Below are 27,675 nucleotides of genomic sequence, written 5' to 3'. Positions count from 1 at the left end.
AAATCATTCTTTGGATTCAGCAGTTTGAAATCACTGTTTCTGTGGAATCTGAGAAAGCACATTTGGAAACGCTCTTTAGAATATCCTGAAAAAGAAATAACCTCAGATAGAAACCAGAAGGAAGCATTCTGTGAAACTGTTCTGTGTCGCGTGAATTCCGCTCACACAGTTAAGCTTCTCTTTTCATTCAGCAGTATTCTAACACTGTTTTTGGTTAGTCTGCTAAGGGATATTCGGGAGCGCTTTGAGGCTTATTCTGAAAAAGTAAATATGTTCAGACAGAAAGTGGAAAGAAGCTTTCCAAGGAGCTGTTTTGTGATGTGTGTATTCCAATCACAGAATTATACCTTTCTTCTCATAGAGGATTGGGGATTGCCTTTTGCAGAAAAAGCTACCAAGGGACATTTGGGAGTCTATGAATGGCTATGGTGAAAAAGGAAATATCCTCAGAAAGAAACTGGAAAGAAGATTTCTGTGAAACTGCTTTGTGATAGATATGTTTATTCATCTCACATAAATAAAACTTTCCTTATATCATGCAGTTTGGAAACTCCATCATGGAAGGATCCCTGAAAGGATGTTTGGTAGCACATTCAAGCCTATGGTGAAAATGGAGATATCTTCAGATAAAAACTGGACGGAAGCTTTCTGAGAAACTGCTTTGTGATGTGTGCATTACACTCAGGGAGTTATACCTCTTTTCTCATAAGGCAGTGTTTGAACACTGTTCCTGTAAAACTGAAAAAGTAATATTTCGAAACGCATGGGAGACTATGGTGAAAAGTGAAATATCCTGAAATAAAACCCAGAAAGATCATTCCGCGAAACTTCTCTCTGACGTGTGCATTCATTTCAGAGTGTTAAAGCTTCCTCTATATTTCCCAGTTTGGAAAGTCTGTCTTTGTGGATTCTGCAAAAGGTTATTAAGTAGCAACCAGAGACCAGTGGCCAGCAAGGAAAAGTCTTCTGCTGAAAACTGGAGAGAAGCTTTCTGAGCAACAGCTTTGTGATGTGTGCATGCATCTCATAGAGTTAAATCATCCTTTGGATTGAGCAGTTTGATATCACTTTTTCTGTGGAACCTGAGAAAGGACATTTGGGAACGCTCTTAAGAATATGCTGAAAAAGAACTACCCCCCAATAAAAACCATAAGGAAGCTTTCTGTGAAACTGCTCTGGGTCACGTGAATTCCACTCTCACAGTTAAGCTTCTGTTTTCATTGAGCAGTATTCTAACACTGTTTTAGTTAAGTCAGTTAAGGGATACTCGGAAGCACTTTGAGTCTTATGGCTAAAACGGAAGTATCTTCAGCTAGTAACTGGAGAGATTTCCGAGGAGCTGCTTTGTGATGTGCCCATTCCACTCACAGTTATACTTTTCTTCTCATAGAGGATTGGGGAATCTCTTTTGGAGAAAAAGCTACCAGGGGACATTTGGGAGTATATGGACGGCTATGGTGGAAAAGGAAATATCTTCAGACAAAAACTGAAAATAAGCTTTCTGTGAAACTGCTTTGTGGTACATATGTTTACTCATCTCACATAGATAGACTTTCTTTCTATTATGCAGTTTTGAAACGCCGTCATGGACTGATTCGTGAAGGGACAATCAAGAGCACATTCAGACCAATGGTGAGAAAGGAAATATCTTCAAATAAAAACTGGAGAGAAGCTTTCTGGGAAACTGCTTTGTGATGTGTGCATTCCACTCAGGGAGTTTTACCTCTTTTCTCATAAGGCAGTGTTTGAACACTGTGCCTGTAAAAGCGAAAAAGTGATATTTATTAGCACATTGAAAACTATGACGAAAAGTGAAATATCCTGAAATAAATCCCTGAAAGAAGTGTTCCAAGAAACTGCTGTATGATATGTGCATTCATTTCACAGAGTTAAAGCTTACTCTACTTTGCTCAATTTGGAAAGTCTGTCTTTGAGGAATCTGTGAAGGGATATTAAGTGGCACCTGGAGGCTTCTGGTGAGCTAGGAAGCGTCTTCCAATTAAAACTGGAGAGAAGCTTTCTGAGCAACTACTGTGATGTGTGTATTCAGCTCATAGAGTTAAACCATTCTTTGGATTGAGCAGTTTGAAATCACTGTTTTTGTGGAATCTGAGGAAGGACATTTGGGAACGCGCTTTGGAACATATAGAAAGAAATATCTTCAGATAAAATCCAGAAGGAAGCATACTGTGGAACTGCTCTGTGCCGTCTTAATTCCTCTTGCTCAGTTAAGCCTTTCCTTTCATTGAGCAGTTTTCTAACCCTGTTTATGTCTAGCATGTGAAGGGATATTCGGGAGCGCTTTGAGGCTTACAGTGAAAAAGAAATGTGTTCAGACCAAAACTGGAGAGAAGCTTACCGCAGAACTGCTTTGTGACGTGTGCTTTCCACTCACAGTGTTATACCTCTCTTCTCATACAGCATAGGGGAAAACCTTTTGGAGAAGAAGGTAGCAAGTGATATTCGGGAGTATGTTGATGCCTACGGTGAAATGGGAAATAGTCTCAGACCAAAACTGGAAAGAATCTCTCTATGAAACTCCTCCATGATTTGTGTATGCATCTCACATATATAAAGCTTCCTTTATATTACTGCAGCTTGGAAACTCTGTCACGGATGGCTCCGCGAAGGTACATTCGGGACCAAATTCAGGACTATGGTGATAGAAGAAATATCTTAAGATAAAAACTGGAAAGAAGATTTCTGTGGATCTGTTTTTTGCAATGTTTATTCATCTCACATAGATAAAGCTTTCTTTACCTTACGCAGCTTGGAAACACTGTCATGGACAGATCGATGAAGGGACCTTCAGGAGCACATTCAGGACTATGGGCAAAATCGAAATATCTTCAGACAAAAACCGGAAAGAAGCTTTCTGAGAAACTGCTTTGTGATGTGTGCATTCCACTCAGGGAGTTATACCTCTTTTCTCATAAGGTAGTGTTTGGACACTTTTCCTGTAAAACCAAAAATGTGATATTTCAGCGCGCATTGAGGACTACAGCAAAAAGTGAAATATCCTCAAATAAAACCCAAAAAGAAGCCTTCCAAGAAACTATTCTCTGATATGTGTTTTCATATCAGAGAGTTAAAATTTACTCTACATTGCCAAATTTGGAAACTGCATCTTTGAGGAATCTGCGAAGGAATACTAAGTGGGGCCCGGAGGCCTGTGGTGAGTAAGGAAATGTCTTCCCTTGAAAACTGAAGAGAAGATTTCTGAGCAACTGCTTTGTGATGGGTGTATTCATCTCATAGAGTTAAATCATTCTTTTGATTGAGCGGTTTGAAGTCACTGTTTCTGTGGAACGTGAGAAAGGAAATTTGAGAATGCTTTTTAGAATATGCTGGAAAAAAATACATTCAGATAAAACCCAGAAGCAAGCTTCCTGTGAAACTGTTCTGTGTCGTGTGAATTCCACTCGCCCAGTTAAGCTTCACTTTTCATTGAGCAGTTACCTAACACTGTTTATGTTTAGCGTGCGTAGGTATATTCGGGAATACTTTGAGGCTTACAGTGAAAAAGGAAATATGCTCTGATAGAAACTGGAGAGAAGCTTTCCGAAGTGCTGCTTTGTGATGTGTGCATTCCACTCACAGTGTTCTACTTCTCTTCTCATACAGCATCTATGAAACCCTTTCTTTGAAACTGTTCTCAGACATGTGTATTCATCTCACATAGATAAATCTTTCTCTACATTGCGCAGCTTGGAACCCTGTCATGGGTTGATCCACGAAGGGATATTCGGGGACACATACAGGACTATGGTGAAAAAAAAAATAGTTTCAGATAAAAACTAGAAAGAAGCTTTCTGAGAATCTGCTCTTTGCTCTGTTTATTCATCTCACAGAGACAAAACTTTGTTTATATTATGCAGTTGGAAACTCCGTCATGGACAGATCCGAGAAGTGATAGTTGAAAGAGCATTCAGGCCTATTGCGATAAAGAAAATATATTCTGATAAAAACTGAAGAGAAACTTTCTGACAAACTGCTATGTGATATGTGTATTCCTCTCAGAGAGTTATACCTCTTTTCTCATAAGGCAGTGTTTGAACCCTGTTCCTGTAAAACAAAAAAGTGATATTTTGCAGCACACTGAAGACTATGGCTGAAAGTGATATATCCTCAAATAAAACCCAGAAAAAAGCATACCAAGAAACTGCTTTCAGATATGGGCATTCATTTCACAGAGGTAAAGTTTTCTCTACATTGCCGCATTTGCAAATTCTGTCTTTCAGGAATCTCTGAAGGGATATTAAGTGGTGCCCGTTTGACTGTGGTGGGCAAGGAAATGTCTTTTGATGAAAACTTCAGAGAAGCTTTCTGAGCAACTGCTTTGTGATGTGTGTATTCATCGCAGAGAGTTAAATCATTCCTTGGATGGAACAGTGTGAATTCACTGCTTCTGTGGAATCTGAGGAGGGACAATTGGGGACGATCTTTAGCATATGGAGAAACAAATATCCTCAGATAAAACCAGAAGGAATCTTTCTGTGAAACTGCTGTGTGTCGTGTGAATTCCTCTCACTCAGTTGAGCCTTTTTTCATTGAGCAGTTTTCTAATATTGTTCATGTTTAGCATATAAAGGGAAATACGTCAGTACTTTGAGGCTTACAGTGAAAAACAAAATATGTTGAGATAGAAACTGGAGAGAAACTTTCCACAGAACTGCTTTGCGACGTGTGCATTCCACTCACAGTATTATAACTCTTCTCATAAAGCATCGGGGAAACCCTTTATGTGATACTGTTCTGTGATATGTGTATTCATCTCACATAGATAAAGCTTTCTCTACATTATGCAGTTTGGAAACTCTGTCAGGGACGGATCCACGAAGGGACATTCGGGGACACATTCAGGACTAGGTTAAAAAAGGAAATATATTCAGATAAATACTGGAAAGAATCTTTCTGTGAATCTGCTTTTCGCTCTGTTTATTCATCTCACATAGATAAAGCTTTCTTTACATTACACAGCTTGGAAACTCCGTCATGGATGGATCCGCAACGGGATATTCAGGGTCACATTCGGGCCAATGGTGACAAAGGAAATATCATCTGATAAATACTGGAGAGAAGCTTTCTGAGAAATTGCTTGGTGATGTGTGCATTCCACTCAGGGACTTATACGTCTTTTCTCATAAGGCAGTGTTTGAACAGTGTTCCTGTAAAACTGAAAAAGTGTTATTTTGCAGCCCTTTGAAGACTATGGTGAAAAGTGAAAATCCGGAAATAAAACACAGAAAGAAGCGTTCCAAGAAACTGCTCTCTGAGGTGTGCATTCATTTCAGAGAGTTAAAGCTTACACTACGTTGCCCAGGTTGGAAACTCTGTCCTTGAGAAATCTGTAAGGGGATATTAAGTGGTGCCCAGAGGCTTGTGGTGAGAAAGGAAACGTCTTCTGACATAAACTGGAGAGAAGCTTTGAGAGCAACTCTTTTGTGATGTGTGCATTCATCTCATAGAGTTAAATCATTCTTGTTATTGAGCAGTTTGAAACCACTGTTTCTGTGGAACCTGAGAAAGGACATTTGGGAACGCTCTTAAGAATGTGCTGAAAAAGAAATACCCTCCGATAACAACCAGAAGGAAACTTTCTGTGAAACTGCTCTAGGTCACTTGAATTGTACTCGCACAGTTAAGTTTTTGTTTTCATGAAGCAGTATTCTAACACTGTTTTTGTTAGTCAGGTAAGGGATACTCAGGAGTGCTTTGATGCTTATGGTGAAAACCGAAATATCTTCAGATAGATACTGGAGGGAAGATTTCCGAGGAGCTGCTTTGTGACGTGTGCATTCCACTCACAGAGTTATACTTTTCTTTTAATAAAGTATTGTGGCATCACATTTGGAGAAAACACTACCAGGGGCTATTCGGGAGTATATGGATGGCTATGGTGAAAAAGGAAATATCCTCAGACAAATTGGAAAGAAGCTTTCTGTGAAACTGCTTTGGGATAGATGTGTCTATTCATCTCACAAAGATAAAACTTTCTTTCTATTACGCAACTTTGTAACTGCATCATGGACGGATTCACAAAGCGACATTCGGGAGCACATTCAGGCCTGTGGGGAAGTAGAAAATATCTTCAGATAAAAACTGAAGAGTAGCTTTCTGAGAAACAACATTGTGATGTGTGCATTTCACTCAGGGAGTTATACCTATTTTCTCATAAGGCAGTCTTTGAACACTGCTCCTGTAAAATGAAAAAGTGGTATTTTGCAGCGCATTGAAGACTATGGCAAAAAGTGAAATATTCGGAAATAAAACCCAGAAAGAAGCGTTCCAAGAAACTGCTCTCTGACGTGTGCATTCATTTCAGAGAATTAAAACTTACACTACATTGCCCAGTTTGGAAACTCTGTCTTTGCGGAATCTGTGAAGGGTTATTAAGTGGCTTCTGGAGGCTTGTGTTGAGAAAGGAAATGTCTTCCGATGAAAACTGGAGAGAAACTTTCGGAGCAACTGCTTTGTGATGTGCGTATTAACCTCATAGAGTTAAATCATTCTTTGGATTGAGCAGTTTGAAATCACTGTTTCTGTGGTCCCAGAGGAAGGACATTTGGGAATGCTCTTAAAGATATGCTGAAAAAGAAATACCCTCCGATAAAAACCAGAAGGAAACTTTCTCTGAAACTTCTCTAGGTCACATGAAGTCCACTCGCACAGTTAAGATTCCCTTTTCATTGAGAAGTATTCTAACACTGTTTAGGGTTAGTAAGCTAAGGGATACTCGGGAGCACTTTGAGGCTAACAGTGAAAACGGAAATATATTCAGATTGATACTGAAGAGAAGATTTCTGAGGTGCCGGTTTGTGACATGTGCATTCCACTCACAGAATTATACTTTTCTTCTCACAGAGGATTGGGGAATCCCGTTTTTGGAAAAAGCTACGAAGGGACATTCTTGAGTATATGGATGGCTATGGTGAAAAAAGAAATATCCTCTGACAAAAACTGGAAAGAAGCTTTTTGTGAAACTGCTTTGTGAGAGTTATGTCTATTCATCTCACATAGATAAAACTTTCTTTCTATTATGCAGTTTTGAAACTGCATCATGGACGGATTTGCAAAGGGACATTCGGGAGCACATTCAGGCCTGTGGGGAAATAGGAGATATCTTCAGTTAAAAACTGGAGAGAAGCTTTCTGAGAAACTGCTTTGTGATGTGTGCATTCCACTCAGGGAGTTACACCTCTTTTCTCATAACTCAGTGTTTGAACACTGTACCTGTAAAACTGAAAATGTGATATTTTACAGCGCATTGAAGACTTTGGCAAAAAGTGAAATGTCCTGAAATAAAACCCAGAAAGAAGTGTTCCAGGAAACTGCTCTCCGACAGGTTCATTCATTTCAGGGAGGTAAAGGTTATACTAGGTTGCCCAGTTTGGAAACTCTGTCTTGGAGGAATCTGTGAAGAGATATTTAGTGGTGCCTGGAGGCTTTTGGTGAGAAAGGTAACGTCTTCTGATGAAAACTGGACAGAAGCTCTCAGAACACCTGCTTTGTAATGTGTGTATTCATGTCATGGATTTAAATCATTCTTTGGATTGAGCAGTTTGAAATCACTGTTTCTGTGGAACCTGAGAAAGGACATTTGGGAGTGTTCTTAAGAATATGCTGAAAAAGAAATACCCTCCAATAAAAACCAGAAGGAAACTTTCTGTGAAACTGTTTTAGGTCACGTGAATTCAACTCACACAGTTAAGCTTCTGTTTTCATTGAGCAGTATTCTAATGCTGTTGCAGATTAGTCAGCTAAGGGATATTCGGGAGCACTTTGAGGCTTATGGAGAAAACAGAAATATCTTCAGATAGCTACAGGAGAGATTTCTGAGGAACTGCTTTGCGACATGTGCATTACACTCACAGAGTTATACTTTCCTTTTCATAGAGGATTGGGGAATCCGTTTGAAGAAAAAGCTACCAGGGGACATTCAGGAGTATATAAATGGCAATGGTGAAAAAGGAAGTATCAACCGGGCACGGTGTCTCGAGCCTGTAATCCCAGCACTTTGGGAGGCCGAGGCGGGTGGATCACGAGGTCAGGAGATCGAGACCATCCTGGCTAACATGGTGAAACTCTGTCCGTACTAAAAATACAAAAAACTAGCCAGGCATGGTGGCGGGCACCTGTAGTCCCAGCTACTCGGAGGCTGAGGTGGGAGAATGGCGTGAACCCGGGAGGTGGAGCTTGCAGTGAGCACTCCAGCCTGGGTGGCAGAGTGACACTCCATCTCAAAAAAAAAAAAAAAAAAAAAGGAAGTATCCTCGGACAAAAACTGGAAAGAAGCTTTCTTTGAAACTCCTTTGTGATAGATATATCTAGTCATCTCACATAGATAACCCTTTTTTCTCTTATGCAGCTTTGAAACTGCATCATGGACAGATTCACGAGGGGACATTTGAGAGCCCATTCACGCCTACGGTGAAAAAGGAGATACCTTTAGATAAAAGCTGGATAGAAGCTTTCTGAGAAACTGCTTTGTGGTGTGTGCATTCCACTCACGGAGTGATACCTCTTTTTTCATAAGGCAGTGTTTGAACACTGTTCGTGTAAAACTGAAAAAGTGATATTTTGCAGCACATTGAAGATTACAGCCAAAAGCAAAATATCCTGAAATAAACCACCAAAAGAAGCATTCCAACAAACTGCTCTCTGACGTGTGCATTCATTTCAGAGAGTTAAAGCTCACACTACGTTACCCAGGTTGGAAACTCTGTCTTTGAGGAATCTGTGAAGGGATATTTATTGACGTCCAGAAGCTTGTGGTGAGAAAGGTAACATCTTCCAATAAAAACTAGACAGACGCTTTTGGAGCAACTGCTTTGTAATGTGTGTATTCATCTCAAAGAGTTAAATCATTCTTTGGATTGAGCAGTTTGCAATGACTGTTTCTGTGGAACCTGAGAAAGGACATTTGGGAACGCTCTTAAGAATATGTTGAAAAAAAATATCCTCTGATAAAAAACAGAAAGAAACTTTATGTGAAACTGCTCTAGGTCATGTGAAGTCCACTCACACAATTATACTTCAGTTTTCATTGACAACTACTCTAACACTGTTTTAGGTTAGTCAGCTAAGAGATACTAAGGAGTGCATTGAGGCTTACAGTGAAAATGGAAATATCTTCAAATAGGTACTGGAGAGAAGATTTCCGAGGTGATGCTGCTTTTTGACGGGTGTATTCCACTCATGGAGTTATAATTTTCTTCTCATAGATTATTGGGGAATCCCGTTTGGAGTAAACGCTACCAGGGGACATTCTGGAGTATATGCACGGCTATGGAGAAAAAGGAAATATCCTCATACAAAAACCGGAAACAAGCTTTCTGTGAAACTGCTTTGTGATAGATACGTCTATTCATCTCACATAGATAAAATTTTCTTTCTATTATGCAGTTTTGAAACTGCATCATGGATGGATTTGCGAAGGGACATTTGGGAGCACAATCAGGCCCGCGGGGTAATAGGAGATATCTTCATATAAAAACTGGAGAGAAGCTTTCTCAGAAACTGCTTTGTGATGTGTGCATTTCACTCAGGGAGTTATACCTCTTTTCTCGTATGACAGTGTTTGAACACTGTTCCTGTAAAACTGTAAAACTGATATTTTGCAGTGTATTGAAGACTAAGGCAAAAAGTGAAATGTCCTGAAATAATACCCAGAAAGAATCTTACCAAGAAACTGCTCTCTGACGAGTTCATTCATTTCAGATAGATAAAGCTTACACTACGTTGCCCAGCTTGGAAACTCGGTCTTTGATGAGTATGTGAAGGGATATTAAATCTCGCCTGGAGGCTTGTGGTGAGAAAGGAAACGTCTTCCGGTGAAAACTGGAGAGAACCTTTCAGCGAAACTGCTTTGTGATGTGTGTATTCATCTCATAGAGTTAAATAATTATTTGGATTGAGAAGTTTGAAATCACTGTTTCTGTGGAACCTGAGAAAGGGCATTTGGGAATGCTCTTAAGAATATGCTGAAAAGGAAATACCCTCCTATTAAAACCAGAAGGAATCATTCTGTGAAACTGCTCTAGGTCACGTGAAGTCCCCTCGCACAGTTAAGCTTCTGTTTTCATTGAGCAGTATTCTAACACTGTTTTAGGTTAGTCAGCTAGGGGATACTCAGGAACACTTGGAGGCTTACGGTGAAAATGAAAATATCTTCAGATAGATACTGAAAAGAAGATTTCCGAGGAGCTGCTTTGTGACATGTGCATTTCACTCACAGAGTCATACATTTCTTCCCATAGAGGATTGGGGAATCCCGTTTGGGGAAGAAGTTACCAGGGGACATTCGGGAGTATATGGACGGCTATGGTGAAAAAGGAAATATCCTCAGACAAAAACTGGAAAGAACCTTTGTGTGAAACAGCTTTGTGATAGACATGTCTATTCATCTAACATAGATAAAACTTTCTTTCTATTATGCAGTTTTGAAACTACGTCATGGACGGATTTGCGAAGGGACATTTGGGAGCACTTTCAGGCCTGTGGGGAAAAAGGAGATATCTTCAGATAAAAAGTGGATAGAATCTTTCTTAGAAACTGCTTTATGATGTGTGCATTCCGCTCAGGGAGATATACCTCTTTTCTCATAACTCAGTGTTTGAACACTGTTCCTGTAAAACTGAAAAAGTGATAATTTGCAGTGCATTGTAGACTGTGGCAAAAAGTGAAATATCCTGAAATAAATCCCTGAAAGAAGCGTTCCATGAAACTGCTCTCCGACATGTGCATTCATTTCAGGGAGTTAAAGCTTACACTATGTTGCCCAGATTGGAAACTGTCTTTGAGGAAACTGTGAAGGGACATTAAGTGGTGCCCGGAGGCTTGTGGTGAGAAAGGAAACGTCTTCCTATGAAAACTGGGGAGAAGTTTTCCGAGCAGCTGCTTTGTGATGTGTGTATTCATCTCATACATTTAAATCATTCTTTGTATTGTGCAGTTTGAAATTACTGTTCCTGTGGGACCTGAGAAAGGACATTTGGGAACGCTCTTAAGAATATGCTGAAAAAGAAATAGCCTCCGATAAAAACAAGAAGGAAACTTTCTGTGAAACTGCTCTAGGTCACATGAAGCCCTCTCACATAGTTAAGCTTCTGTTTTTATTGAGCAGTATTCTAACACTGTTTTGGGTTAGTCAGTTAAGGGACAGTCAGGAGCTCTTTGAGGCTTACGGTGAAAACGGAAATATCTTCAGTTGGATACTGGAGAGAAGATTTCCCAGGATCTGCTTTCTGATGGGTGCATTCCACTCACAGAGTTGTACTTTTCTTCTCATAGAATATTGGGTAATCCTGTTTGAAATAAGCGCTACCAGGGAACATTCAGGAGTATATGCACGGCTATGGAGGTAAAGGAAATGTCCTCAGACAAAAACTGGAAAGAAGCTTTCTGTGAAACTGCTTTGTGATATATATGTCTATTCATCTCACATAAAGAAAACATTATTTCTATTACACAGCTTTGAAACAGTATCATGGATGGATTCACGAAGTATCATTCGGGAGCACATTCAAGCCTGTGGGGAAATAGGAGATATCTTCAGATAAAAACTGGAGAGAACCTTTCTGAGAAACTGCTTTGTGATGTGTGCATTCCACTCTGGGAGTTATACCTCTTTTCTCATAAGGCAGGTTTGAACACTGTTCCTGTAAAACTGAAAAAGTGATATTTTGCAGTACATTGAAGACTACAACGAAAAGTGAAATGTCCTGAAATTAAACCCAGAAAGAAGCATTCCAAGAAACTGCTCTCAGACGTGTTCATTCATTTCAGGTAATTAAAGCTTACACTACGTTGCCCAGTTTGGAAACTTTGTCTTTGAGACATATGTGAAGATATATTTAGTGGCACCTGGAGGCTTGTGCTGAGAAAGGAAACGTCTTCTGATGAAAACTGGAGAGAAGTTTTGGGAGCAAATGCTTTGTAATGTGTGTATTCATCTCATAGAATTTAATCATTCTTTGGATTGAGCAGTTTGAAACCACTGTTTCTGTGAAACCTGAGAAAAGACATTTGGGAACTATCTTAAGAATATGTTGAAAAAGAAATACACTCCGATAAAAACCAGAAGGAAACTTTTTGTGAAACTGCTCTAGGTAACGTGAAGTCCAGTCGCACAGTTAAACTTCTGTTTTCATTGAGCAGCATTCTAACACTGTTTTAGGTTAGTCAGCTAAGGGACACTCGGGAGTGCTTTGAAGCTTATGGTGAAAACGGAAATATCTTCAGATAGATACTGGAGTGTAGATTTCTGAGGAGCTTCTTAATTTGGAGAAAAAACTACTAGGGGACATTCGGGAGTATGTGGTCAGCTATGGTGAAAAAGGAAATATCCTCAGAGAAATACTGGAAAGAAACTTTCTTTTAAACTGCTTTGTGATAGATATGTCTATTCATCTCGCATAGATAAATCTTTCTTTCTATTATGCAGTTTTGAAACTGCATCAGTGATGGATTCGCAAAGGAACATTCGGGAGCACATTCAGACCTGTGGGGATATAGGAGATATCATCCCATAAAAACTGGAGAGAAGCTTTCTGAGAAACTTCTTTGTGATGTGTGCATTCCACTTACGGAGTTTTACCTCTTTTCTCATAAGGCAGGGTTTGACCACTGTTCCTATAAAACTGAAAATGTGATATTTTGCAGTGCATTGAAGACTATGGTGAAGAGTGAACTATCCTCAAGTAAAACCCAGAAAGATGCGTTCCAGGAAACTGCTCTCTGATATGAGCTTTCACATCACAAAATTAAAGCGTACTCTACATGGCCCAGTTTGCAAACTCTGTCTTTTAGCAATATGCGAAGGGATATTAAGTGGTGCCCCAGAGGCCTGTTGTGAGCAAGGAAATGACTTCCCATGATAACTGGAGAGAAGCTTTCTGAGCAACTGCTTTGTGATGTGTGTATTCATCTCATAGAGTTAAACTATTCCTTGGATTGAGCAGTTTGAAATAACTGTTTCGGTGGTATCTCAGGAAGGACATTAGGGATCGCTCTTTGGAATATGGAGAAAGAAATATCCTCTGATGAAAACCAGAAGGAAGCTTTCTGTGAAACTACTATGTGTGATGAGAATTCCTCTCACTCTGTTAAGCTTCCCATTTTATTGAAGAGTTTCTAACTCTGTTTATCTTTAGCGTGCAAAGGGATATTCAGAAATGCTTTGAGTCTTAGAGTGAGAAAGGAAATATGATTAAATAGAAACTGGAGAGAAGCTTTCCGAGGAACTGTTTTGTGACATGGGCATTTCACTCACAGAATTATACCTTTCTTCTCTTAGAGGATTGGGGAATGCCTTTTGGAGAAAAAGCTAGCAAGGGACATTTGGGACTATAGGTACGGCTATGGTGAAAAAGGAAATCTCCTCAGACAAAAACAGGAAAGAAGATTTATGTAAAACTGCTTTGTGATGGATACGTTTGTTCATCTCACATAGATAAAACATTCCTTATATTCCGCTGTTTGGAAACTCCGTCATGGACAGATCCACAAAGGAACTTTCGGGAACATATTCAGTCCTATGTTGAAAAAGGAGATATGTTCAGATGAAAAGTGAATGGAAGTTTTCTGAGAAACTGCTTTGTGATGTGAGTATTCCACTCAGGGAGTTATACCTCTTGTCTCATAATGCAGTGTTTGAACTCTGTTCCTATAAAACCAAAAAAGTAATATTTCAGAGTGCATGGAGGACTATAGCCAAAAGTGAAATATCCTGAAATAAAACCCAGAAAAAAGCACTCCAAGAAACTGCTCTCTGATGTGTGCATTCATTTCAGAGAGTTAAAGCTTACTCTACATTTCCCAGTTTGAAAAGTCTGTTTTTGAAGATTCTGTGAAGGGATATTAAGTGGCAACCGGGTACTGTGGCGAGTAAGGAAATGTCTTCCGTCGAAAACTGGACAGATTCTTTCTGAGCAACTGCTTTGTGACCTGCGGATTCATATTATAGAGTTAAATCATTCTTTGAATTGAGCAGTTCAAAATCACTTTTTCAGTGGAACCTGAGAAAGGACATTTGGGAACGCTGTTAAGAATGTGCTGAAAAAGAAATACACTCTGATAAAAACCAGAGGAAGCTTTCTGTGAAAGTGCTCTGTGTCATGTGAATGCCACTTGCACAGTTAAGCTTCCGTTTTCATTGAGCAGTATTCTAACACTGTTTTAGTTTAGCCAGCTAAGGGACACTCTGGAGCGCTTTGAGGTTTATCTTGAGAATGGAAATGTCTTCAGATGGAAACTGGAGGGAATATTTCTGAGGAGCTGCTTTGTGATGTGTGCATTCCACTCACAGAGTTATACTATTCTTCTCATAGAGGATTGGGGAATCCCTTTTGGAGAAAAAGCTACCATGGGACATTCAACAGTATATGGACAGCTATGGTGGAAAATGAAATACCGTCACACAAAAACTGGAAAGCAGCTTTCTGTGAAACTGCTTTGTGATAGATATGTTTATTCATCTCACATAGATAAAACTTTCCTTCTCTTACGCAGTTTTGCAATGCCGTCATGAACGGATTCTTGAAGGGACACTTGGGAGCACATTCAGGCCTACGGTGGAAAAGGAGATATCTTCTGATAAAAACTGGATAGAAGTTTTCTGAGAAACTTCTTGGTGATGTATGCATTCCACTCAGGGAGTTATACCTCTTTTCTCATAAGGCAGTGTTTGAACACTCTTCCTGTAAAACCGAAAGAGGAATATGTATGAATGCATGGAAGACCATGGTGAAAAGTGAAATATCCTCAAATAAAGCCCAGAAAGAAGTGTTCCAAGAAACTGCTCTCTGATATGTGCATTCATTTCACAGAGTTAAAGCGTACACTATGTTGCCCAGTTTGGAAACTCTGACTTTGAGGAACCTGTGAATTGATATTAAGTGGTGCCCAGTGGCCTGTGGTGAGCAGGGAAACGTCTTCCAATGAAAATTGGAGAGAAGCTTTCAGAGCAACTGCTTTGTGATATGTGTATTCATCTCATAGAGTTAAAGCTTTCTTTGGATTGAGCACCTTGAAATCACTGTGTTTGTGGAATCTGAGGAAGGACATTTGGGAACGCTTCTTAAAATATGGAGAAAGAAATATCCTCAGGTAAAATCCAGAAGGAAGCTTTCTGTGAATCTACTCTGTTTCATCTTAATTCCTCTCACTCAGTTAAACCTCACTTTTCATTGCAGTTTTCTAACCCTGTTTATGTTTAGCGTGTGAAGGGATATTCAGGAGTGCTTTGAGGTTATGGTGAAAAAGGAAATATGTTTAGACAAAAACTGGAGAGAAGCTTTCTGAAGAACTGCTTTGTGATGTATGCATTCCACTCACAGTGTTATACCTCTCTTCCAATACAGCATCAGGTATACCCTTTTAAAGAAATACTTACCATGTGATATTCAGAAGCATGTTGATGCCTATGGTGAAAAGGAAAATAGCCTCAGACAGAAACTGGAAAGAAGCTTTCTATGAAACTGTTCTGTGACATGTGTATTCATCTCCCATAAATAAAGCTTTCTTTACATTATGCAGCTTGGAAACTCTCTCATGGACGGATCCTCGAAGGGACATTCGGAAGCACTTTCAGGACTATGGTGAAAAAGGAAATATCTTCAGATAAAAACTGAAAAGAAGCTTTCTGTGAATCTGCTTTTTGCTATGTTTATTCATCTCACATAGATAAGCTTTCTTTACACAGCTTAGAAACTCCATCATGGATGGATCCGCGAAGAGATATTCGGGATCATATTGCAGCCTTCGGTGAAAAAGGAAATATCATCAGATAAAACCTGGGGAGAAGCTTTCTGAGAAACTGCTTGGTGGTGTGTGCATTCCACTCAGGGATTTATACCTTTTTTCTCATAAGGCACTGTTTAAACACTGTTCCTGCAAAACTAAAAAAATGGTATTCGGAGCACATTGAAGACTATGGCGAAAAGTGAAAATCTTCAAATAAAACCCGGAAAGAAGCAGTCCCAGAAACTGCTTTCTGACATGTCCATTCATTTCACAGAGTTAAAGCTTACTCTACATTTCCCAATTTGGAAAGACTGTCTTTGAGGATTCTCTGAGGGGATATTAAGTGGCAACCGGAAGCGTGTGGTGAACAAGGACATGATTTCTGTTGAAAACTAGACAGAAGATTTCTGAGCAACTCTTTTGTGATGTTTGAATTCACCACATAGAGTTAAATTATTCTTTGGATTCAGCAGTTTGAAATCACTGTTTCTGTGGAATCTGAGAAAGCACATTTGGAAACGCTCTTTAGAATATCCTGAAAAAGAAATACCCTCAGATAGAAACCAGAAGGAAGCATTCTGTGAAACTGCTCTGTGTCGCGTGAATTCTGCTCACACAGTTAAGCTTCTCTTTTCATTCAGCAGTACTCTAACACTGTTTTTGGTTAGTCTACTAAGGGATATTCGGGAGCTCTTTGAGGTTTACTGTGAAAAAGTAAATATGTTCAGACAGAAAGTGGAAAGAAGCTTTCCAAGGAGCTGTTTTGTGACGTGTGTATTCCAATCACGCAATTATACCTTTCTTCTCATAGAGGATTGTGGATTGCCTTTTGGAGAAAAAGCTACCAAGGGACATTCGGGAGTCTATGAATGGCTATGGTGAAAAAGGAAATATCTTCAGACAGAAACTGGAAAGAAGCTTTCTGTGAAACTGCTTTGAGATAGATACTTTTATTCATCTAAAATAGATAAAACTTTCCTTATATCATGCAGTTTGGAAACTCCATCATGGATGGATTCGTGAAGGGATTTTCAGTAGCACATTCAGGCCTACGGTGAAAAAGGAGGTATCTTCATATAAAAACTGGACGGGAGTTTTCTGAGAAACTGCTTTGTGATGAGTACATTCCACTCAGGGAGTTATACCTCTTTTCTCAAAAGGCAGTGTTTGAACACTGTTCCTGTAAAACTGAAAAAGTAATATTTCGAAGCACATGGGAGACTATGGTGAAAAGTGAAATATCCTGAAATAAAACCCAGAAAGAAGTGTTCCACGAAACTGCTCTCTGACGTGTGCATTCATTTCAGAGTGTTAAAGCTTCCTCTATATTTCCCAGTTTGGAAAGTCTGTCTTTGAGGATTCTGCAAAAGGATATTAAGTGGCAACCAGAGACCAGTGGCCAGCAAGGAAATGTCTTCCACTGAAAACTGGAGAGAAGCTTTCTGAGCAACTGCTTTGTGATTGAGCAGTTTGAAATCACTCTTTCTGTGAAATCTGAGAAAGACATTCGAGAATACTCTTAAGAATATGCTGAAAAAGTACTACTCTCCGATAAAAATCATAAGGAAACTTTCTGTGATATTGTTCTTGGTCATGCAAAGTCCACTCTCACAGTTAAGCATCTGTTTTCATTGAGGAGTATTCTAACACTCTTTTAGTTTAGTCAGCTAAAGGGTAATCATGAGCGCTTTGAGGCTTAGGGTGAAAATGGAAATATCTTTAGATAGAAACGGGAGAGATTTCCGAGGTACTGCGTTCTGATGTGTGCGTTCCACTCACAGTTATACTTTTCTTCTCATAGAGGATTGGGTAATCCCTTTGGAGAAAAAGTTACCAGTGGACATTTGAGAGTATATGGACGGCTATGGTGGAAAAGGAAATATCCTCAAACAAAAACTGAAAATAATCTTTCTGTGAAACTGCTTTGTGACAAATACGTTTATTCATCTCACATAGATAAATGGTCTTTCTATTACGCAGTTTTGAAACGCCATCATGGATGGATTCGCGAAGGCACATTCGAGAGCATATTCAGATCAATGGTGAGAAAGGAAATAACTTTAAATAAAAACTGAACTTTAAACCATCAAAGATCAAAAGAGACAAGAAGGCCATTACATAATGGTAAAGGGATCAATTCAACAGGAAGAGCTAACTACCCTAAATATATATGCACCCACTACAGGAGCAACCAGATTCATAAAGCAAGCCCTTAGAGACTTACAAAGAGACTTAGACTCCCGTCCAATAATAATGGGAGACTTCAACGCCCCACTGTCAACATTATACAGATCAATGAGAAAGAAAGTTAACAAGGATATCCAGGAATTGAACTCATCTCTGCAGCAAGCAGACCTAATAGACATCTACAGAACTCTTCACCTCAAATCAACAGAATATACATTCTACTCAGCACTGCATCACCCTTATTCCAAAATTGACTACATAATTGGAAGTAAAGCACTCCTCAGCAAATGTACAAGAATAGAAATTATAACAAACTGTCTCTCAGACCACAGTGCAATCAAACTAGAGCTCAGGACTAAGAAACTCAATCAAAACTGCTCAACTACATGGAAACTTTATAACCTGCTCCTGAATGACTACTGTGTACATAACAAAATGAAGACAGAAATAAAGATGTTCTTTGAGACCAATGAGAACAAACATACAACATACCAGAGTCTCTGGGACACATTTAAAGCAGTGTGTAGAGGGAAATTTATAGCATTAAATGCCCACAAGAGAAAGCTGGAAAGATCTAAAATTGACACTCTAACATCACAATGAAAATAACTAGAGAAGCAAGAGTAAACACATTCAAAAGCTAGCAGAAGGCAAGAAATAACTAAGATCAGAGCAGAACTGAAGGAGATAGAGACACAAAAAACCCTCCCAAAAATCAATGAATCCAGGAGTTGGGTTTTTGAAAAGATCAACAAAATTGATAGACTGCCAGCAAGATTAATAAAGAAGAAGAGAAGAATCAAACAAATGCAATAAAAAATGATAAAGAGGATATCACCACTGACCCCACAGAAATACAAACTACCGTCAGAGAATACTATAAACACCTCTATGCAAATGAACTAGAAAATCTAGAAGAAATGGATAATTTCCTGGACACTTACACTCTTCCAAGACTAAACCAGGAAGAAGCTGAATTCCTGAATAGACCAATAGCAGGCTCTGAAATTGAGGCAATAATTAATAGCCTACCAATGAAAAAAGTCCAGGACCAGATGGAGTCACAGCTGAATTCTACCAGAGGTACAAGGAGGAGCTGGTACCATTCCTTCTGAAACTATTCCAATCAATAGAAAAAGAGGGAATCCTCCCTAACTCATTTTATGGCCAACATCATCCTGATACCAGAGCCTGGCAGAGACACAACAAAAAAAGAGAATTTTAGACCAATATCCCTGATGAATATCGATGCAAAAATCCTCAACAAAATACTGGCAAACTGGATCCAGCAGCACATCAAAAAGCTTATCCACCATGATCAAGTGGGCTTCATCACTGGGATGCAAGGCTGGTTCAACATATGCAAATGAATAAACGTCATCCAGCATATAAACAGAATCAAAGACAAAAACCACATGACTATCTCAATAGATGCAGAAAAGGTCTTTGACAAAATTCAACAGCCCTTCTGCTAAAAATGCTCAGTAAATTCCGTATTGATGAACGTATCTCAAAATAATAAAAGCTATTTATGACAAATCCACAGCCAATATCATACTGAATGAGCCAAAACTGGAAAAATTCCCTTTGAAAACTGGCACAAGACAGGGATGCCTTCTCTCACCACTCCTATTCAATATAATGTTGGAAGTTCTGGCTAGGGCAATCAGGAAAGAGAAAGAAATCAAGGGGATTCAGTTAGGAAAAGAAGAAGTCAAATTGTCCCTCTTTGCAGATGACATGATTGTATATTTAGAAAACCCCATTGTCTCAGCACAAAATCTCCTTAAGCTGATAAGCAACTTCAGCAAAGTCTCAGGATACAAAATTAATGTGCAAAAATCACAAGCATTCTTATACACCAGTAACAGACAAACAGAGAGCCAAATCATGAATGAAGTTCCATTCAAAATTGCTTCAAAGAGAATAAAATACCTAGGAATCCACCTTACGAGGGATGTAAAGGACCCCTTCAAGGAGAACTACAAACCACTGCTCAGTGAAATAAAAGAGGACACAAACAAATGGAAGAACATACCATGCACATGGATAGGAAGAATCAATATCGTGAAAATGGCCATACAGCCCGAGGTAATTTATAGATTCAATGATATCCCCATCAAGCTACCAATGACTTTCTTCACAGAATTGGAAAAAACTGCTTTAAAGTTCATATGGAACCAAAAAAGAGCCCACATTGCCAAGACAATCCTAAGTCAAAAGAACAAAACTGGAGGCATCACGCTACCTGACTTCAAACTATACTACAAGGCTACAGTAACCAAAACAGCATGGTACTGGTACCAAAACAGAGATACAGACCAATGGAACAGAACAGAGTCCTCAGAAAGAATACCACACATCTACAGCCATCTGATCTTTGATAAACCTGAGAAAAACAAGAAATGGGGAAAAGATTCCCTATTTAATAAATGGTGCTGGGAAAATTGGCTAGCCATAAGTAGAAAGCTGAAACTGGTTCCTTTCCTTACTCCTATACGAAAATTAATTCAAGATGGATTAGAGACTTAAATGTTTCGCCTAATATCATAAAAACCCTAGAAGAAAACCTATGTAGTACCATTCAGGACATAGGCATGAGCAAGGACTTCATGTCTAAACGACCAAAAGCAACGGCAACAAAAGCCAAAATTGACAAATGGGATCTAATTAAACTAAAGAGCTTCTACACAGCAAAAGAAACTACCATTAGAGTGAACAGGCAACCTACAGAATGGGAGAAAATTTTTGCAATCTACTCATCTGACAAAGGGCTAATATCCAGAATCTACAAAGAACTCAAACAAATTTACAAGAAAAAAACAAATAACCCCATCCAAAAGTAGGCAAAGTATATGAACAGACAGTTCTGAAAAGAAGACATTCATACAGCCAACAGAGACATGAAAAAATGCTCATCATCACTGCATCAGAGAAATGCAAATCAAAGCCACAATGAGATACCACCTCACACAAGTTAAAATGGCAATTATTAAAAAGTCAGGAAACAACTGGTGCTGGAGAAGATGTGGAGAAATAGGAACACTTTTACACTGTTGGTGTGATTGTAAACTAGTTCAACCATTATGGAAAATAGTATGGTGATTCCTTAAGGATCTAGAACTAGAAGTACCATATGACCCAGCTCTCCCATTACTGGGTATATACCCAAAGGATTATAAATCTTGCTGCTATAAAGACATATGCACACGTATGTTTATTGCGGCACTATTCACAATAGCAAAGACGTGGAATCAACCCAAATGTCCATCAGTGACAGACTGGATTAAGAAAATGTGGCACATATACACCATGGAATACTATGCAGCCATAAAAAAGGATGAGTTTGTGTCCTTTGTAGGGACATGGATGCAGCTGGAAACCATCATTCTCAGCAAACTATCGCAAGAACAGAAAACCAAACACCTCACGTTCTCACTCATAGGTGGGAACTGAACAATGAGATCACTTGGACTTAGGAAGGGGAACATCATACACTGGGGCCTATCAAGGGGAGGCGGGAGGGAGGAGAGATTGCATTGAGAATTATACCTGATGTAAAAGAAGAGTTGATGAGTGCTGACGAGTTGATGGGTGCAGCATGCCAACATGGCACAAGTATACATATGTTAAAACCTGCATGATATGCACATGTACCCTAGAACTTAAAGTATAACAATTAAAAAAAAAAAAAAAAGGAAAAGAAAAGAAAAAAAAGTGGAGAGAAGCTTTCTGAGAAACTGCTTTGTGATGTGTACATTCCACTCATGGAGTTTTACCTCTTTTCTCATAAGGCAGTGTTTGAACACTGTACCTGTAAAACCAAAAACGTGATATTTCTTAGCGCATTAAAAACTATGATGAAAAGTGAAATATCCTCAAATAAAACCAAGAAAGAAAGGTTCCAGGAAACTGCTTTCTGATATGTGCATTCATTCACAGAGTTAAAGCTTACTCTACTTTGCTTAGTTTGGAAAGTCTGTCTTTGAGGAATCTGTGAAGGGATATTAAGTGGTGCCCAGAGGCTTGTGATGAGCTAGGAAGCGTCTTCCAATGAAAACTGGAGAGAAGCTTTCTGAGAAACTGCTTTGTGATGTGTGTATTCAACTCATAGAGTTAAACCATTCTTTGGATTGAGCAGTTTGAAATCACTGTTTTTATGGAATCTGAGGAAGGACATTTGGGAACGCTCTTTAGAATATATAGAAAGAAATATCCTCAGGTAAAATCCAGAAGGAAGCATTATGTGGAATTGCTCTGTGTCGTCTTAATTCCTCTTGTTCAGTTAAGCCTCTCTTTTCATTGAGCAGTTTTCTAACCCTGTTTATGTTTAGCATGTGAAGGGATATTTGGGAGTGCTTTCAGGCTTACAGTGAAAAAGAAATGTGTTCAGACCAAAACTGGAGAGAAGCTTTCCGAGGAACTGCTTTGTGACATGTGCATTCCACTCACAGTGTTATACCTCTCTTGTCATACAGCATAGGGGAAACCCTTTTGGATAAGAAGGTAGCAAGTGATATTTGGGAGCATGTTGACCCCTATGGTGAAATCGGAAATAGCCTCAGACTAAAACTGGAAAGAATCTCTCTATGAAACTGCTCTGTGATTTGTGTATTCATCTCACATATATAAAGCTTCCTTTACATTACCGCAGCTTGGAAACTCTGTCATGGAAGGGTCCCCAACGAGACATTCGGGAGCACATTCAGGACTATGGTGAAAAAGGGAATAGCTTCAGATAAAAACTGGAAAGAAGTTTTCTGGGAATCTGCTTTTTGCTATGTTTATTCATCTCACATAGATAAAACTTTCTTTACATTACACAGCTAGGAAACTCCGTCATGGATGGATCTGCGAAGGGATATTCAAGATCACATTTGGGCCTTTGGTGAAAAAGGAAATACCATCAGATAAAAAGTGGAGAAAAGGTTTCTGAGAAACTACTTTGTGATGTGTGCATTTCACTCCGGGAGTTATACTTTTCTTCTCATAAGGCATTTTTGAACACTGTTCCTGTAAAACTAAAAAAGTAATATTCGGAGCACATTGAAGACTACAGAGAAAAGTGAAATGTCATCTAATAAAATCCAGAAAGAAGCATTCCAAGAATCTGCTCTCTGACATGTCCGTTCATTGCACAGAGTTAAAGCTTACTCTATATTTCCCAGTTTGGAAAGTCTGTCTTGGAGGATTCTGTGAAGGGATATTAAGTGGCAACTGGAGACCTGTGGCGAGCAAGGAAATATCTTCCATCGAAAATTGGAGAGAAGCTTTCTGAGAAACTCTTTTGTTATGTTTGTATTCATCTCATAGAGTTAAATCATTCTTTGGATTGAGCAGTTTGAATTCACTATTTCTGTGGAATCTGAGAAAGGACATTTGGGAACACTGTTTTGAATATCCTGAAAAAGAAATAACCTCAGATAGAAATCAGAAGGAAGCTTTCTGTGAAACTACACTATGTTGCATGAATTCGTTTCGCACAGTTAAGCTTCCCTTTTCATTGAGCAGTGTTCTAACACTGTTTTTTTAAGTCTGTGATGGTATATTCGGGAGCACTTTGAGGCTTATGGTGTAAAAGGAAATATTTTCAGATAGAAACTGGCAAGAAGCTTTCCTAAGAACAGCTTTGTGACGTGTGCATTCCAGTCACAGAATTATACCTTTCTTCTCATAGAGGATTGGGGAATCCCTTTTGGAGAAAAACCTACCAGGGGACATTCAGGAGTATATGAATGGCTATGGTGAAAAAGGAAATATCCTCAGCCAAAAACTGGAAGGAAGCTTTCTGTGAAACTGCTTTGTGATAGATACGTTTGTTCATCTCATATAGATAAAACTTTCTTTCAATTACACAGTTTTGAAACTCCATCATGGACAGACTCGTGAAAGGACATTCGGGAGCACATTCAGGCCTATGGTGAAAAAGGTAGTATATTCAGATAAAAACTGGATAGAAGCATTCTGAGAAACTGCTTTGTGATGTGTGCATTTGACTTAGGGACTTTTATCTCTTTTCTCATAAAGCAGTGTTTGAACACGGTTCCTGTAAAACTGAAAACATAGTATTTCAGAGCACATTGAAGACTATGGCCAAAAGTGAAATAGCCTCAAATAAAACCCAGAAGGAAGCATTCCAATAAACTGCTCTCTGGTATGTGCATTCATTTCACAGAGTTAAAGCTTACTCTTCATTGCCCAGTTTGGAAACTCTGTCTTTGAGGAATCTGTGAAGGGATATTAAGTGGTGCCAAGAGGCTTGTGGTGAGCAAGGAAACGTCTTCCGATGAAAACTGGAGAGAAGCTTTCTGAGAAACTGCTTTGTGATGTGTATATTGATCTCATAGAGTTAAACTATTGTTTGGATTGAGCAGTTTGAAATCACTCTTTTTGTGCAATCTGAGGAAGGACATTTGGGAAGACTCCTTAGAATACGGAGAAAGAAATGTCCTCAGGTAAAATCCAGAAGGAAGCTTTCTGTGAAACTTCTCTGTGTCTTTTTAATTCCTCTCGCTCAGATTCACCTCTCTTTTCATTGAGCAGTTTTCTGACCCTGTTTATGTTTAGCGTGTGAAGGGATATTCGGGACTGCTTTGAGGCTTACGGTGAAAAAGGAAATATGTTCAGACCGAAACTGGAGAGAAGCTTTCCGAGGAACTGCTTTGTTTCATGTGCATTCCACTCAAAGTGTTATACTTCTCTTCTCATACAGCATTGGGGAAACCCTTTTGGAGAAAAAGGTACCAAGGCATATTTGGTAGCATATTGATGCATATGGAGAAAGGAGAAATAGCCTCAGAAAAAAACTGGAAAGAAGCTTTCTGTGAAACTGTTCTGTGCTGTGTGTATTCACCTCACATACCAAAGCTTTCTTTACATTATGCTGTTTGGAAACTCTGTCATGGACAGATTTACAAAGGGACATTCAGGAGCACATTCAGAACTATGGTGAAAGAAAAAATATCTTAAGATAAAAACTGGAAAGAAGATTTCTGTGGATCTGCTTTTTGCAATGTTTATTCATCTCTCATAAAAAAGCTTTCTTTACCTTACGCAGCTTGGAAACACTGTCATGGACTGATCGACAAAGGAACCTTCGGGAGCACATTCAGAACTATGGGGAAAATCAAAATATCTTCAAACAAAAACCGGAGAGAAGCTTTCTGAGAAACTGCTTTGTGATGTGTGCATTCCACTCAGGGAGTTATACCTCTTTTCTCATAAGGCAGTGTTTGGACACTGTTCCTGTAAAACCGAAAAACTGATATTTCAGAGTGCATTGAAGACTATGGCGAAAAGTGAAATATCCTCAAATAAAACTCAGAAAGAAGTGTTCCAAGAAACTGCTCTCTGATATGTGCATTCATTGCACAGAGTTAAAGCTTACTTTATGTTGCCCAGTTTGGAAACTCTGTCTTTGAGGAAACTGCGAAGGGATATTAAGTGCACCCGGAGGCCTGTGATGAGCAAGGAAATGTCTTCCATTGACAACTGGAGAGAAACTTTCTGCTTTGTGATGTGTGTATTCATCTCAAAGTGTTAAATCATTCTTTGGATTGAGCAGTTTGAAATCACTGTTTCTGTGGAATCTGAGAAAGGACATTTGGGGACACTCTTTTGAATATGGTGAAAAAGAAATATCCTCAGATAAAAACCAGAAGGAAGCTTTCTGTGAAACTGCTATGTGTCACTTGAATTCCTCTCACTCATTTAAGCTTCTCTTTACATTGAGCAGTTTTCTAACACTGTTTATGTTTAGCCTGCGAAGGGATATTCAGGAGCACTTTGAAGCTTTCAGTGAAAAAGGAAGTATGTCCAGATAGAAACTGGAGAGAAGCTTTCTGAGGAACAGATTTTGACGTTTGAAGAAGTTTCAATGTGATTCTGAATATCCCTTCACAGATCCGACCATGACGGAGTTTCCAAGCTGCGTAATGTAAAGAGAGCTTTATCTATGTGTGATGAATAAACATAATAAAAAGCGGATTCACAGAAAGCTTCTTTTCAATTTTTATCTGACAATACTTCCTTTTTCACCATAAGTCCAAATGTGATCCCAAATATCCTTTCACAGATACATCCATGACAGAGTTTTCAAGCTGTGTAACATAAAGAAAGCTTTATCTATTTCAGATGAGTACACATAACACAGAGCAGTTTCACAGAAAGCTTCTTTCCAGTTTTTGTCTGAGGCTATTTCTCTTTGTATCATAAGCATCAATATGCTCCCAGATATCCCTTGGTACCTTTTTCTCCAAGAGTGTTTCCCTGATGCTCTATGAGAAGAGTGGTAAAACACTGTGAGAGCAATGCACACGTCACAAAGCAGTTCCTCGGAAAGCTTCTCTCCAGTTTCTTTCTGAACATATTTCCTGTTTCTCTGTAAACCTCAAAGCCCTCCATAATATCCCTTCACACTCTAAACATAGACAGTGTTAGAAAACTGTTCAGTGAAAAGGGAAGCTTAATTGAGTACGAGGAATTCACACAAAATGTAGCAGTTTCACAGAAAGCTTCCTTCTGGTTTTTATCGGAGGATATTACTTTCTCCATATCCTAAAGACCGTTCCCAAATGTCCTTCCTCAGATTCCACAGAAACAGTGATTTCAAAATGCTCAATCCAAAGAATGGTTTAATGCAATGAGATGAATACACACATCACAAAGCAGTTGCTCAGAAAGCTTCTCTGCAGTTTTCATCGGAAGACATTTCCTTGCTCACGACCGGACTCCCGGTGCCACTTAATATCCCTTCACAGATTCCTCAAAGACAGAGTTTCCAAACTGGGCAACGTAGAGTAAGCTTTAACTCTGTGAAATGAATGCAAATATCAGGGAGCAGTTTCCTGGAACACTTCTTTCCGGGGTTATCTGAGGATATTACACTTTCTCCATAGTCTTCCATGTGCTCCGAAAATCACTTTTTTAGTTTTACAGGAACAGTGTTCAAACAGTGCCTTATGACAAGAAAGGTATAACTCCCTGAGTGGAATTGACACATCAACAAGCAGTTTCTCAAAAAGCTTCTCTCCAGTTTCTATCTGATGATATTTCCTCTTTCATCATAGGCCCAAATGTGATCCTGAATATTCCTTCACAGATCCATCCATGAGGGAATTTGCAAGCTGTGTAATGTAAAAAAAGCTTTATCTATGTGAGATGAATAAACTTAGCAAAAAGCAGATTCACAGAAATCTTCCTTCCAGCTTTTGTGTGAAGATATTTCCTTTTTCAGCATAGCTGTCCATGTACTCCTGAATGTCCCCTGATAGCTTCTTCTCCAAAAGGGATTCTCCAATCCTTTATGAGAAGAGAGGTATAACACTGGCAGTGAAATGCACAGGTCAACAAACAGTTCCTCGAAAAGCCTCTCTCCAGTTACTATCTGAGAAACTTAACTGAGTGAGAGGAATTCACATGACACATAGCAGTTTCACAGAAAGCTTCCTTCTAGTTTTTATCTGAGGATATTTCTTTCTCCATATTCTAAAGAGCATTCCCATATGTTCTTCCTCAGATTCCACAGAAACAGTGATTTCAAACTTCTTCATCCAAAGGATGATTTCACTCTAGGAGATGAATACACACGTCACAAAGCAGTTGCTCAGAAAGCTTCTCTCCAGTTTTCAATGGAAGACATTTCCTTGCTCAACACAGGCCTCCAGGCGCCACTTAATATAACTTCGCATATTCTTCAAAGACAGAGTTTCCAAACTGGGCAATGTAGAGTAAGCTTTAACTCTG

Source organism: Chlorocebus sabaeus, chromosome 1 (genome assembly GCF_047675955.1).
Source record: "Chlorocebus sabaeus isolate Y175 chromosome 1, mChlSab1.0.hap1, whole genome shotgun sequence".
Lineage (NCBI taxonomy): Eukaryota > Metazoa > Chordata > Mammalia > Primates > Cercopithecidae > Chlorocebus > Chlorocebus sabaeus.
This window is presented reverse-complemented; position numbering follows the sequence as displayed.